Here is a 15,085-nt window from a genome sequence, read left to right as displayed (position 1 = left end):
AACGTTCCTTCCTACCATCCAGGAAGGTCAATTCATGACCACGGTGGACTTAAAGGATGCGTACCTACGTATTCCTATCCACAAGGAACATTTTCGGTTCCTAAGGTTCGCCTTTCTGGACAAGCATTACCTGTGGCACTTCCATTCGGATTAGCCACTGCTCCAAGGATTTTCAAAAGGGTACTAGGGTCCCTTCTATCGGTGCTAAGACCAAGGGGCATTGCAGTAGTACCTTACTTGGACGACATCCTGATTCAAGTGTCGTCTCTGTCAAAAGCAAGGGCTCATACGGACATTGTCCTAGCCTTTCTCAGTTCTCACAGGTGGAAAGTGAACATAGAAAAAAGTTCTCTGTCCCCGTCAACGAGAGTTCCCTTCTTGGGAACAATAATAGTTTCCTTAGAAATGAAGGTTTTTCTGACAGAGGCCAGAAAATCAAAACTTCTAAGCTCTTGTCAGGTACTTCATTCTGTTCTTCTTCCTTCCATAGCGCAGTCCATGGAAGTAATAGGTTTGATGGTTGCGGCAATGGACATAGTTCCTTTTGCACGAATTCATCTAAGACCATTGCACCTGTGCATGCTCAGACAGTGGAATGGGGATTATACAGACTTGTCTCCGACGATACAAGTAGATCAAATAACCAGAGGTTCACTCCGTTGGTGGCTGACCCTGGACAACCTGTCACAGGGAATGAGCTTCCGCAGACCAGAATAGGTCATTGTCACGACCGACGCCAGTCTGGTGGGCTGGGGCGCGGTCTGGGAACCCCTGAAAACTCAGGGTCTATGGTTTCGGGAAGACTCTCTTCTCCCGATAAACATAATGGAACTGAGAGCGATATTCAATGCTCTCAAGGCTTGGCCTCGACTAGCAAAGGCCAAATTCATAAGGTTTCAATCAGCCATCATGACGACTGTTACATATATCAACCATCAGGGGGTAACAAGGAGTTCCCTGGCGATGGAGGAGCATCCGGGGGAGTGGGAACTCCATCTGGAAATCTTTGCCCAACTAACTCAATTATGGGGCATTCCAGACATGGTTCTGATGGCCTCTCGTCAGAACTTCATGGTCCCTTGTTACGGGTCCAAATCCAGGGATCCCAAGGCGACTCTATTGGATACAATAGTAGCACCTTGGATCTTCAACCTAGCTTATGTATTCCCACCGTTTCCTCTCATTTCCAGGCTGGTAGCCAGGATCAATCTGGAGAGGGCTTCGGTGACCTTGATAGTTCCTGTGTGGCCACGCAGGACTTGGTATGCAGACCTGGTGAATGTGTCATCGGCTCCACCATGGAAGCTACCTTTGAGACAGGACCTTCTTATTCAGGGTCCATTCGAACATCCGAATCTGGTTTTCCTCCAACTGACTGCTTGGAGTTTGAACGCTTGATTTTATCAAAGCGTGGGTTTTCAGATTCTGTAATAGATACTCTTATTCAGGCTAGAAAGCCTGTAACTAGAAAAATTTACCATAATATATGGAAAAAATATATCTGTTGGTGTGAATCTAAAGGATTCCCATGGAACAAGATAAAAATTCCTAAGATTCTTTCCTTTCTACAAGAAGGTTTGGAGAAAGGATTTTCTGCGAGTTCTCTGAAGGGACAGATCTCTGCTTTATCTGTTTTACTTCACAAAAGGCTGGCAGCTGTGCCAGACGTTTAAGCGTTTGTTCAGGCTCTGGTTAGAATCAAGCCTGTTTACAGACCTTTGACTCTTCCCTGGAGTCTTAATCTAGTTCTTTCAGTTCTTCAAGGGGTTCTGTTTGAACCCTTACATTCCGTAGATATTAAGTTATTATCTTGGAAAGTTTTGTTTTAGGTTGCAATTTCTTCCTCTAGAAGAGTTTCTGAGTTATCTGCTCTGCAGTGTTCCCCGCCCTATCTGGTCCATGCAGATAAGGTGGTTTTACGTACTGAGCCTGGTTTTCTTCCGAAGGTTGTTTCCAACAAAAATATTAACCAGGAGATAGTTGTACCTTCTTTGTGTCCGAATCCAGTTTCATAGAAGGAACGTTTGTTACACAATTTGGACGTTGTCCGTGCTCTAAAATTCTATTTAGATGCTACAAAGGATTTCAGACAAACATCTTCCTTGTTTGTTGTTTATTCTGGTAAAAGGAGAGGTCAAAAAGCAACTTCTACCTCTCTATCTTTTTGGCTTAAAAGCATCATCAGATTGGCTTATGAGACTGCCGGACGGCAGCCTCCTGAAAGAATCACAGCTCATTCCACTAGGGCCGTGGCTTCCACATGGGCCTTTAAGAACGAGGCTTCTGTTGATCAGATATGTAAGGCAGCGACTTGGTCTTCACTGCACACTTTTACCAAATTTTACAAATTTGATACTTTTGCTTCTTCTGAGGCTATTTTTGGGAGAAAGGTTTTGCAAACCGTGGTGCCTTCCATCTAGGTGACCTGATTTGCTCCCTCCCATCATCCGTGTCCTAAAGCTTTGGTATTGGTTCCCACAAGTAAGGATGACGCCGTGGACCGGACACACCTATGTTGGAGAAAACAGAATTTATGTTTACCTGATAAATTACTTTCTCCAACGGTGTGTCCGGTCCACGGCCCGCCCTGGTTTTTTAATCAGGTCTGATGATTTATTTTCTTTAACTACAGTCACCACGGTATCATATGATTTCTCCTATGCAAATATTCCTCCTTTACGTCGGTCGAATGACTGGGGAAGGCGGAGCCTAGGAGGGATCATGTGACCAGCTTTGCTGGGCTCTTTGCCATTTCCTGTTGGGGAAGAGAATATCCCACAAGTAAGGATGACGCCGTGGACCGGACACACCGTTGGAGAAAGTAATTTATCAGGTAAACATAAATTCTGTTTTTCACGGAGGTATATAGCAACATTTTATTCACTGCTTTAAACAAATAAGTATATTAGTATACAATGTAATGCAGCGGAGAGTGCAGGCCTGAAACCAGAATATCTTTCTGAATTAAAGTATACTGAGTTGCATAGCCACAATTTAATCTTTAGTGGAGGAATAATATTTGCGCTATACTTTGCAACCCTTGACATTCGTTTTGGGTAATAATCTAGCATAAGTGCTGGAGCATAATTCTTACATATTAACTATTGATAGACTATTGCTACTACTACTTAGAGATTAGATTAACATCTGTGCTAAACCTTACACTTGGAGAAATTTTGTTCAAGATAATAGCCCAGCAAATGTGTGGGTGTATAATTCTAACAATATATACTCATTATAACAAGAGTTACTAAGTCATTATTGATATATGGTTACCTTCTGTAGACTCAATTTGTGTTTTGATGTTTAATATTAGTGACTCATATAAGACTATATACATATAGTGTATTCATTGTCATAGACATCAGTTATATGGTAACAGTTTAATTGCAACTATACCACTATAAGGCCTACTAACCTGATCATCTGCATATACTATTAACCTCTAACTGTATAATTTGTGATATTGGATCACTTCAGCAGCAATACGTGTGGGCCTGATACTGGAATAATATTTATGAACTAAATTTCACTTAACTGCATAGCTACCTGTACATACTATACTATACTACCAGCAATAGCGCATGGGAACTCAGGCCAATTATTAGGTGAACAAGGAAATTTGCAAATATTGGAATAGACCTGTACGTCATAGACACAACATATTTAGTGTATTATCTGTTCCAATACCATTTACACGCTTCTTCCTATTCTTGGCTATCCAGTCAATCATATTTAGGTCTTTAGATGCCAGATCATCGTTTTTTAACATTCCCTGGTTTTTAAATTATCTAATAAAGTTCTTATGTTTTAATTTGTACCTGTGTTCACAGTTTCACCAACACCTTATACTTACGACTTACATTTATTTATAGGAATTTAGAGAGTGCTACAAGTGTATTCTTTTTTTCAATCGGTGGTAACCTTTCCACCTATTGTTAGTGAATCAAATTTCTCTTTAATACACAGCACCTCCCTGCTATCATTACTTCCGTAAGATATAGCAGTGTACACAGCAATTCCTAAGGTAGTGCCATTGATTTTCCATATTACTACGTGAATTAAAAGGTAACTTATTCTTATATTTAATATTGATTAGACCAGGGTAGTAAGTATACTAGTGTTAAATATTATCAAGAAAGGATTTATGTATTTTAATGTCATAAATTATTTGTAATTGTGATATTTTAGAATTTGTTTTATTTTGGATAAATAAGAAGTTATCTCATGATAGATTAATTGGTATATGTTAAATTGGTAGTATTGTGTAACAATCTCTGGGTTTAAGTATAATAGATTATATTGGGTTGAAAATAGTTTAACTATATTTTTCTGGAAGTTCTATTAGATTTATTGAGATTTGGTAAAATTTGTGTTGAAAGATTTGGTTATATTGTTAACTAAGCATTGTTAAGTTAGTAGTCCATATTTTGGTATTGGAGTAAGTGTTTCTGGTTAAATACAAATTGATTCATGTGGGATTTTGTTAAGTGATTCATTTTGGGGTAAGATTAATTTATAGAAATATTTCATCCATTCATGAGATAATAGACAATATCTAGTGCATAGTAATTAATCTAAAATATCTATATGGCCTGCTTAATATTTTAAAGAGGTTTACAAATCATCAAATATAAACAACCTGGAACAATGCACAAAAATTGCTTAACATTGACATCCGGCAGTAAAAGCTAAAAAAATACAGAGAAGTGAACTGTTTTACAGTAATATACATATCACCCTCAAAAAGGCCATGAAAAACCTACAATGCAGGATTATTGGCCACTGAAACTGAATAGTTTCTTGATGCGGCACATTTGTGGAAAATGAACACAGTTCCAGAACATTCCCTTCAATTTCTAACAAAACTAAATGTAACAAAAAAAATACATAAATATGGCAATCCAAATACTTTGCAATACCACAGTTTTTTTGTACTAAACCACTTGCAAAACACTTTCATCAAATGAAGTAATTATTATCTCCCATCAGAATACAAACAGTTACATGAACTTTATAAATAAACATAGATTTCACAATGTGGAAAAATGAACCTTGAGAAGTGAGGCTAACCCATTAAGATGAACAGTCTAGTTCTAAACATTCTACACACCACAATAAGTCACACAGCATTATAAAAATGGAGGCTTTCTGAGGAATACTCTGTCAAGCTCTATGATATCATCATCATCATCTTCTCTTGGCGACTCCACATGCTTTCTTTTAGTGCTGATTGGTTCTTCTTTGTCAGACAGTTTTCGCTTGATGCTTGTACTCTCCATATTGTCATCAGAATTGCTGGATGAAGGACTTTCATCACCAGAGTCTACTGAGGATGTTGATGGTTGGGCTCCATCATCGCTTCCATTTTGTTATACCTCCAGAGGTTGCTTCTGCTGGTTTTTGAGGCTCCTTTTCGGGTGCCTTTTCAGGAGCATCTCCTACAACTTAAAATCCACATCTTTCTCCAAAATTTCACTATGAAGTATATTTATAAGAAGTGTGTAATCTTGAAGAAAATCATCAGCCTAAAGTCTACTGCCATTCCGGATGCCAAACTCTGATAGCTTCCTGTGGTTATTGGCATCTGTTTCTCGTATCTCTGAAGATGGTAAAGGTACAATACTTATCTTTTCAATTTGAACATCAGGTGCAACCATGGCAAATTTATCTTTTAATATCTTGTCCATAATGTAACTGTGCAGTCATTACAGGACATTTAGCTTCACAGTCACTTCTGGTCTACTGGCACATACATAACAATTTGCTGTTTTGTGGATCCAATGTGCAAGCAGTTTTTTTCGTGGATTTGGCTGTTTGTTCAAGAATTTTCAGACCTTCCAGCACTATCAGTCCAGAAATGACTGCATTGGTAGTTGCTATAGCTGGAATAATGTTCCCCGCCATCGATTTTACATCAAATCTACTCTGCATATTCATACTGAAGATGTACATTCTGAGGTTAGACGCAGAAGTGCTGGTCTTTCAGGCCTCAGACAGAAGCATAGTTTTGCTGCTCTGACGAACACTTTTCTTTAGTTTGTAAGGTGGCCCAGTTTAACGGCACAAGGGGTTTCCACTTTCTCCAAAGTTTGTCCATAGTAAGAAGATATTGGATGTCATCCTTGAAAAGCTTATTAAACAGTTTAATGGGATAATAACCAGTGGATTTTTCCCACTGCTTTGTAGTAACTCGTTTGATGTCCCCATCTTGATTGGATGCATTTGCTCTCTCAGCGGCTTCTGTTGGCTCCCAGGCTGCCTCAGGATCAGCAGTATCAGGGGTAACTTTTTGATCTGCATCTTCTTCACTAAATAGTTGGTTGAACAAATATTTTGCCCACACAATACAGTGAATGGGCTCAGATGGAGTGTTGTGGATGGTACAGCCTGGGAAAGTTGTCTGGGCTGGTTTTGGATGACATTCATAGCACTCTGTAACTCCCTTTTTGATAAAAGTCACTTGTCCAAGATGGCCTGCAGTTCCACTCTCAATAAGAGGAATGTCTGCTGCTAGACACATCCTATTCACATGGTTTTGAGCAGCTCTGTTATCCAAAGCATTCATGACAAGTGTGAATTGCTGAAGAATTCCACATTGTAGTCTGGGTTCATGAAACTGTCATGATAGGCTGTGATGTTAGCTTCAGGGCAGAACTGCAGAACACTTTCCTTAGCCACCTGAGCTTTTGACCTCCCAACATGTTTCTTTTGGAAAAGAAACTGCCTGGTGAGATTGCTGACATCAATTGTATCCAGATCAATCACATCTAGATTAGTAAATCCCGTCAGCACCAGGTTTTTTAGCAGCTTGCAGCCGATACCTCCTGCCCCCACAACTGGCACCCGGTACGCTCGATGCGCAGGGCTCCAGTCAAAGACATGATTGCTCAGCCACCGCTAGAGAAAGCGGGAGACAGAATGCGGGGCGCGGCCTCAAAGACCCGTTCATAATAATTTTATTATCATAATTTCTAGATATCTCATTAGCATTTTGGAATACGCTACAGAGATTATATAACGTTTCCCTGGAGTGTATTGACAAATTCTACCATATCAGAATTGATATTGCTGATGATAATTTTATGATTAATTAATATTCATAATTCCATTAATCAAAAATATTGTTATGTAAAATTTATATAACACGTTGAAGGTTACTGCTGAGATAGAATTAAATAATATTGTAACCTAGGATATATAACCCGTAACATCACATATATAGTTCTTCAGATAAAGTGACTATAGCCTTTATACTCAAAAAACAGGCAGCACTCCAATGTGCTAAATCATACAGTCTGGGAGATTCCAGGGGAAAGGGAATAATTCCAAAAAATCAATACCCCTACGAAGCAGGACCGCTACGTGTTTCTCAGCCATGCTGGCTGTTTCATCAGACATGTCCTGCCGATCTTACAAACCTCATTAATATCCAATTTAGTAGCCATTCATAATCCTACATACCTAAGGGAAACTGCATGAGAAAACTTCTTGTTACTAAATGAATAAATGTTCCAATACACGTTTTTATTATGCATAAATTTAAGATATAATAGGGCAAAATTTATCAAGCACTGAAAAAATGCGTCTAAAAAGTCGCAATTATTTCCGCAATAGTTCGCAATATGTTTAGTCAAAAATGTCGCCAGTATTTATCAAAATTCTAGAGACATTTTTGGGGCAATTTTTTTTTCCATGTCAAGCGAACGGCTGATCTAGTTTTCTTGCGAAAATATCATTTTTACTTTATCAATCTTAAAAGGACATGAAACCCACATTTTTTCTTTCATGATTTAGAAAAAGCTTGCAATTTTTTTTTTTTTTTAAATATTTATTTATTTTCCACTGTGCAAAAAACAAAAAACAAACATAAAAATAAACCTAAAAATTTCCAGTTAAATGTGTTTACAACATAAATCCAACAACACTTTTCATTGCAAATATAATCAATAACGTAATTATCGTAATTTACACTGGTATTCAGTCAGCTTACCAACCTTAATGTAAGCTTATTACTCTATATTATGTTTCTGCACAGCGGTATTTTATAATCCATTAATCATCATTCACTCAATTTTCCTGTAACCATGAACCCCCCATAACAAAAAGAGAAAAAAAAAAAAAAAGGGGGGGGGGAAAGGGTAACCCTCTCTCGAATTCTCTCCCATCGCCCCCTCTACCAAACACCTAGAAGCACTAACTCTGAATTTTGAAATGGAAAAATCATATAATCAATTTCATTTTCAGGGAGAGTTTTAATGTACATAGCCCATTTAGTAAAGAAATTCTTTATGTCTTCTGTGTTATCTATATCTGTATCCTTTTGTTCCAATACACACTGTTTTTTCAAACAGTTCTGAATTTCAGAGATGCTAGGTATAGAGCGCATTTTCCATTTTTTACATATAAGGTATCTGGTTGCTAATATAGACATGGATACAATGTTATCATTTGGGTGACACTTATTTAAATTGTTGAAACAAAATATAATTTGGAAAAGGGAAAGGGTCACTGGGGAGATTTTCAGCACATTATTTAGCCAGTATTCTAGCTTACCCCACACTTTTCTAATTTTTGGACAAAGCCAAAACATGTGTTTAAGATCAGCTGCAGGAAGTAAGCATTTAGGGCATCTGTCAAAATCCGAGTTGTGCATCCTGTGGCCCTTCTCCGGGGTGAAATATGCTCCATGCAGCAATTTAATGTGTGCCTCCCGCCATGTGGCAGAGAGTGATGTCTTTGCTACTTTAGTTATAGAATATTGTAAAGTTTTGGGTTCCACTATCATCTGACCTAAGATTGAAGACCATGTTAAGGCGAGTTTTACTAGAGTCGAAGTTCCCCTGTCGGTGGCAAGTAAAAGATAGCAGAAAGTAATGGACATCCTATTCACTCTAATGAGTGTAAGCCAACTTTCTAATTTACCCAATGTCCAGGACCATCCTACTTCTCTGATTGTTCCAGAGATAAAATGCCTTATCTGTAAGTAGGCAAAGAAGTCTTTGTTGGGTAAGTTAAATTCCATTTTGAGTTCTTCAAATGTTTTGATCAATTTACTGTCACCATCTAACAATAAAGATAACTTGTTTAAGCCGTTCTTATGCCATCTAAGAAAAACCTCAGAGTGTAACCCAGGTTGAAATCCTGGGTTACCTATTAAAGGTAAATAGTTCGAAATTCTGGGATTAACTGAAAGGAGGTTTGATATCTTCCACCAGGCTTTGATAGGATTAACTATCGTTTTGAATCTCTTGATCTCTGGTGGGATCTCTTTAAATGGGAAATGTAAAAGAGCTCGAGGAAGATATGGATCACACATATTTGTTTCCAGATGATTATTTAAAACATAGTCTTTGGAGAGAATCCATCCTGTTGCTATCCGGGCCAGAAAACTAAGATTATAAGATCTAATATCAGGAAGTGCCAAGCCTCCAAACTCACGTGGAAGAGAGAGTTTAGTGCGAGAGATTCGTGCTTTTTTCCCCTGCCAAAGAAATTGACCAATTAAACTGTTTAACAACCGGACGTCTTTTTCAAAGAGGAATAGCGGAACGTTCTGGAGTATATATAACAATTTTGGAAGAAGAATCATTTTCCATAATGCGATTCGACCCGAGATTGATAGTGGTAGACTTTGCCATTGCCTAAGTTTTTCCCTGATTTGACTTATAATTGGAGGTATATTATATTTATAAAGATCACCAGATTTTACTGGAATAATTATCCCTAGATATTTAAAAGACTCTGTTACTAGTTTGAATGGATTAATGACACAGGAATAGTTCCTCTTATGAATCCATAATATTTCTGATTTAGAGGCGTTTATCTTGTATCCCGAAAAAGTACCAAAGTGGTCAATTATCTTCAAGAGTCTAGGGATGTTAGTTTTAGTATTAGATATATACAGCAGAACATCATCCGCATATAAGCCAATTTTAATCTCATGTTTCATGATCTTTATGCCTGCCAAATTTTGTCTTAATGTAATTGCTAATGGTTCAATGGCAATGTCAAAGAGGAGTGGAGAGAGGGGACATCCTTGACGTGTTCCTCTTTTTAATATAATTGGAGGGGAAACAGATCCGTTGACTAATAAGCTTGTAACAGAGTGGTTATATAAGTTCTCTATAAATTCTGGGAATTTACCATTGATTCCGAACTTAAGCAGAGAAGTGTTAAGATGTTTGAAGGTGACAGAGTCAAACGCTTTTTCTGCGTCAATGGAAAGAATAGCCATGTCCGATAAGTTGTCACTCACCTTTTTAGACTGTAATATTTTTTCGAAGTTTTCCAAAGTAACTAGAACCTCCCGAATTTTAGCAGACGAATTTCGTTTGTGTAGGAAACCAGCTTGGTCCGGATGAATTATTTTGGAAGAATGAGCTGTAGTCTAGAAGCTAAGATAGAAGTTAGAATCTTGTAATCTGAGTTAAGTAAGGCTATAGGCCTATAAGAATCCATTTTCGACGGGTCTTTCCCTCCCTTAAGTATAAGGCTAGTGTAGGAGGAAGAAAAAGAAGGTGTGACGGAATTGCCGTTGATATAAATATCATTGTATAAATTCGTTAAATGAGGGGTAATTTCAGCAGTTAGTATCTTATAAAATTCGTTTGGTAACCCGTCTGGGCCAGCCGCTTTGTTACTGGGGAGTTTGGAAATCATATCTGTAACTTCCTGAACAGAGATAGGAGAATTAAGAATATCAATACACTCCTCTGTTAATGACGGGCTCACGATTTTGTCCCAAAATTCTGCAGATTTATCACTGTCATATCCTTTACAGGAATATATATCCTGATAGTACTCCACAAATGCAGATGCAATCTCATCTGGATTCGAGGTTCGCTTATCCTTGTTTACAATCTCTTCACTATATGACTGTTTTTTTTCATTCTTAACTAGCCTGGCCAACATCTTTCCAGACTTGTTGCCGAATCTATATAGCTTTGCTTGTATTCTTAAATCTTTTTGTGCTTGTTGGGTCAAAATAAATGTATCTCTTGCTTCTTTAGCTTGTACATATTTGGCCCAGTTTAAATAGTTTTTCTGCAACAGAAATTTGTTGTATGAATTAGATAATGCTTTTTGGATTTATTTTTCCTTTGACCTCAACTTTTTAGATAGAACTATATTAAAAGCAATAATTTCGCCTCTGAGAACCGCTTTAGTGGTCTCCCAGAACAAGGCGGAGCGATCTATGTAATCCGAATTGAAACGTAGAAATTCCTCATATTTTGGCCTAAGACAGGTTTTAAACTTCATATCAGGAGCTAACCAATATGGAAAGTGGAAGCGCAGAACCTTAGGTCTTGCTTGTTTAGGCTGTATAGCCAGAGTTATGGGGGCATGGTCTGATAAGAGAATGGGAGCAATGCTCGCCTGAATCCTTAGAGATCCCAATCGCTCATCTGTCAAAAATAAATCAATACGTGAGAGAGTCTTATGTGCTTTTGAGAGACAGGTAAATTCCTGGACATCTGGGTTCTGACTTCTCCATATGTCACGTATTGTTAAGTTTTGTTTTATTTTATTAAGCATTTTAAATTCTAAGTTGTCCTTTTTTGTCTTTTCTGTTTCGTGCTCTCTCGAAGTCTGTCTAGCGGGCATTGGGGTGCCATGTTGAAATCCCCTCCCAAAATTAAATACCCTTCAGTGTATAGAAGAATTTTCGATTGTAGTTTGTCCCAGAATTCTGAATCAAAGGAGTTGGGGCCATAGATATTACATAAGGTATGCATTTCTCGAGCGATTCGAACCTTTAATAGAACATATCTTCCACCTGGATCCGATTCACAGTGCACAACTTCAAGCTGAATCCTTTTCCCTATTAAGATAGCTACCCCCCTTTTTTTCCTGACACTAGGTGAGAAAAATACGTCCCTGATCCAGGAAGCTTTGAGTTTGCGGGATTCTTCCAGGGACAGGTGCGTTTCTTGGATAAATCCAATATCTGTTCGAAATTTTCTTAATTGAGTCAGTATGGTTTTTCGCTTGATAGGGGTAGAGATCCCTCCCACATTCCACGAAACTATCTTACATCCTTCCATTTTCTTATAATATTAATCAGTATGGGGGCGGGGGGAGAGAGGAAAGGAGAGGGAAAGAAAAAAAAAAAATTTGGGGAGGAAGAGAAAAAAAAAAAACAACCCCAAAATGACAATACAGGAGTCCCCCTCCCCAGCTGCTCTGACGCCGGGGAGGGTTCCTAAAATTAAATACCACCCAAGTGCGGGAAAACCTCCTGGGGCCCCGCATGGCCCCTTGATGACCCTTATACCTTGTTTCATACAGGAAGTAACATTTTCTAAAGTGAAAAATAAAAGAGAGAAAAGAAAAAAATTGCAACCAGAAGAAACTAAATCTTCTATTATCTATTAACATGTTTATCTAGTTCTTCTGTAAATTTTTCTGCTTCTCTGGCAGACTCAAAAAAATGAACTTCACCATCAACTGTGACCTTCAATTTTGCCGGATAAATTATAGTGGCACGGTATCCCCCCTTAATCAACTTTGTACAAATGGGGGATAGCTCTTTCCTTTTCCCCGCTGTTTCAGCGGAGAAATCTTGAAATAGGAGTATGTTGGCATCCCCCAGGGAGATTGGCTGGTTTTTCCGATAATACTGAAACATAGTGATTTTATCCTGATAATTTAACAGTTTTGCTATAATTGGTCTTGCTCTAGCCTTCCCCCTGCCTTCCTCTACTTGACGCCCTATCCTATGGGCCCTTTCGACCAGTATTAAAGGGTATGAAGAAGGGAGTCCTAATAATTGCACTAGGGTTTCTGATATAAATTTTCCTAGGTCTTCAGACTGTTTCCCCTCAGGGACCCCTATTATTCATATATTATTCCGCCTAGAGCGGTTCTCTAGGTCTTCAATTTTAGCTTGCATTTTGGACAGTGTTCTATCTGTGGCTTCTAGTTTGGTTTTATAAGTTGTACTGACATCCTCCAAGTCTGACACTCTTTGTTCTGCTTCTTCAAGCCTATTTGAAAATTGTCGGATTTCATTAGTAAGAGAGAGAATGTCTTGCTTAATCTCAAGCTTCAGAGAGTCAAATCTTGGAGCAAGTGCTTCTGTAATACTAGCTACTAGGATTTGAATATCTGGTACTTCTTTGTTATATAGAGGATTAATAGAAGCTGGGTGAATGTCCACTTGAGTTTCTGTAGTGTTTTTATTTTTCCTATCCCTGTGTCTTGCCGCCATGGCTGGTGAGGGAGTCTTAATGTGCGCGTGTACAAATTTATCCATGTGTTAATTGTGTTCTATACAAGGTGGGGGACAGTGCCCCCTACCTGGAAGTGCCAAATGTGGAAAAAAAAATGGGGGGGAGGGAAGGCCAAGGGAGAGGAAGGTGAAAGTGAATGTGAAGGTGTTAAGTGAGGGCGTGTGGGGGGGGGGGGAAAAAAGTGACTTATTGCCTTAGTTTATATTAATTTTGTGAGGTTGGGTAGGAATTACTTCACGTTTGCAGACCTTAACAATAATGATCAGGTCTAGTCTGTCCTAAATACAATTTGAGATATCTTGTCTAGTAGCTTGTTATTTTTCTTTCTGTTTGTTTCTTTTTATGTTTCCTTCTTTTTTCTCTATTTCTTTCCCTTTGAAATCACAACAATCCTTTCAATTCTCAGACAAGTGCAAGACCTGTATCAACCTTCTTCAAAAACAAGTGTTACCTGGGTCTTCAGTACCCCTTAATAGATTTAAGCCGTGTTTTATGTGTATTCTATGTGCCAAATCTACCTATGTCCAGTTTGTTTATACTTTAAACCAAACTACCTTTTTATGTACAATCAGAATTTAACTTGTCAACTATTACCAAGACTGGATCCCAGTTTACCTTTCAGATAGTATAATTCTTATATTTTTAAAATGTAATCTAGGAGTCTCGGGATGTACTTTTACTTTAGACTACCAATTCTGCCATGATGGAGTCCAATTTTATAAATAGTCGTAGATTAGCTTACCAAAACAAAGTAAATGATCCAAATTCACTTTACACACACTCTAGTTTTTGTGTTTTTAAAGTACCTCTATCTAATTAACTAGGTTGGTAGCTAATGTGTTAGCAGGTTATGTTAGTCAGGGCTTTGGGGATTATACATCACTATTATATTCAATACGTTTGTCTCTCAGTAAAAGCCAGATCTAGCTAATCTACCAGCTCTTACACACCTAGAACAATTGAATACCGTCTCCCTCCCCCAGCAAAAAAAGAAAAGGAGAAATGAATGTACACTCCTTGCTAATTATTTGCTCAACCCTTGTATAGTCAAGTGAAGATAATTGACTCACACTTCTTTCCAATTATTTAGGGAAGAAAAGAATCTAAGTATTATCTGCGGTGTCTGTTACACATTGATACTTTGTACACAGGGCCACAATATTCAATTGTTTGGCTTATTATAGCTTTGGTTACTAAAGGTTTAGCAAAGATTGGTTACAGATTATAAGTATAACACAATATTTTCTTATTCACCATAACATTACCATACAATGTATGTTATTCTTGAGACCTTTTTTAGCCTTATACCTTAAGTAAGGATTTTTTTTTTTTTTCTTGTCCCTCTTCTTTTTTTCTTCCTTTACTTGTTTTGTTTACATAGAAGGCCAAAAAATAAAATAAAAATCAGTTTACCGCTGTTCTCTATTTTTACAACAGTTAAATTATCATTTAGATTCCCTGTAACCACTTAAACTTATGCTTCTATAATTTTACATAGCAGGTAGTCCATAATTAAATTTGCAGTTTTTAGAGAGCTTAAAAAGTATTTATAATTTCCATTCTTTCTTCCTTGCATCAGAGGGGGGAAAAAAAGTAAGCAAAGGAGCAAGCAGGCAGTCAGTAGCGTTGAAAGAGATTGTTAGCACAAGCGGTTAGTATAGCATCTGAAAGCCAAAGTACAATGCTCTATTCTGTCTACTATCCGTACCAATATGTGAAAAATTTAATATGTGAGTCTCATCTTATAGATTAGCCTTCATTCAGAGCGAGTTACACAGGATCAGGTTTTCCTCTTTTTATCTTTATCCCATGTTTTTATATGTTGTTTGAGTTAGATTACAACAGTTTAG

At 37.8% G+C, this 15,085-nt stretch overlaps 1 pseudogene; it reads right to left on the bottom strand.

Annotated features, from left to right (window-relative positions):
• Positions 1–5,132: 5,132 nt before the first annotated feature.
• On the bottom strand, positions 5,133–6,843 carry LOC128664602 (SUMO-activating enzyme subunit 2-like; annotated as a pseudogene).
• Positions 6,844–15,085: the final 8,242 nt, after the last annotated feature.

Source organism: Bombina bombina, chromosome 6, assembly GCF_027579735.1.
Source record: "Bombina bombina isolate aBomBom1 chromosome 6, aBomBom1.pri, whole genome shotgun sequence".
Taxonomy (NCBI): Eukaryota; Metazoa; Chordata; class Amphibia; order Anura; family Bombinatoridae; genus Bombina; species Bombina bombina.
Note: the sequence above shows the minus strand (reverse complement) of the source record. Positions and strands in the feature narration are given on the sequence as shown.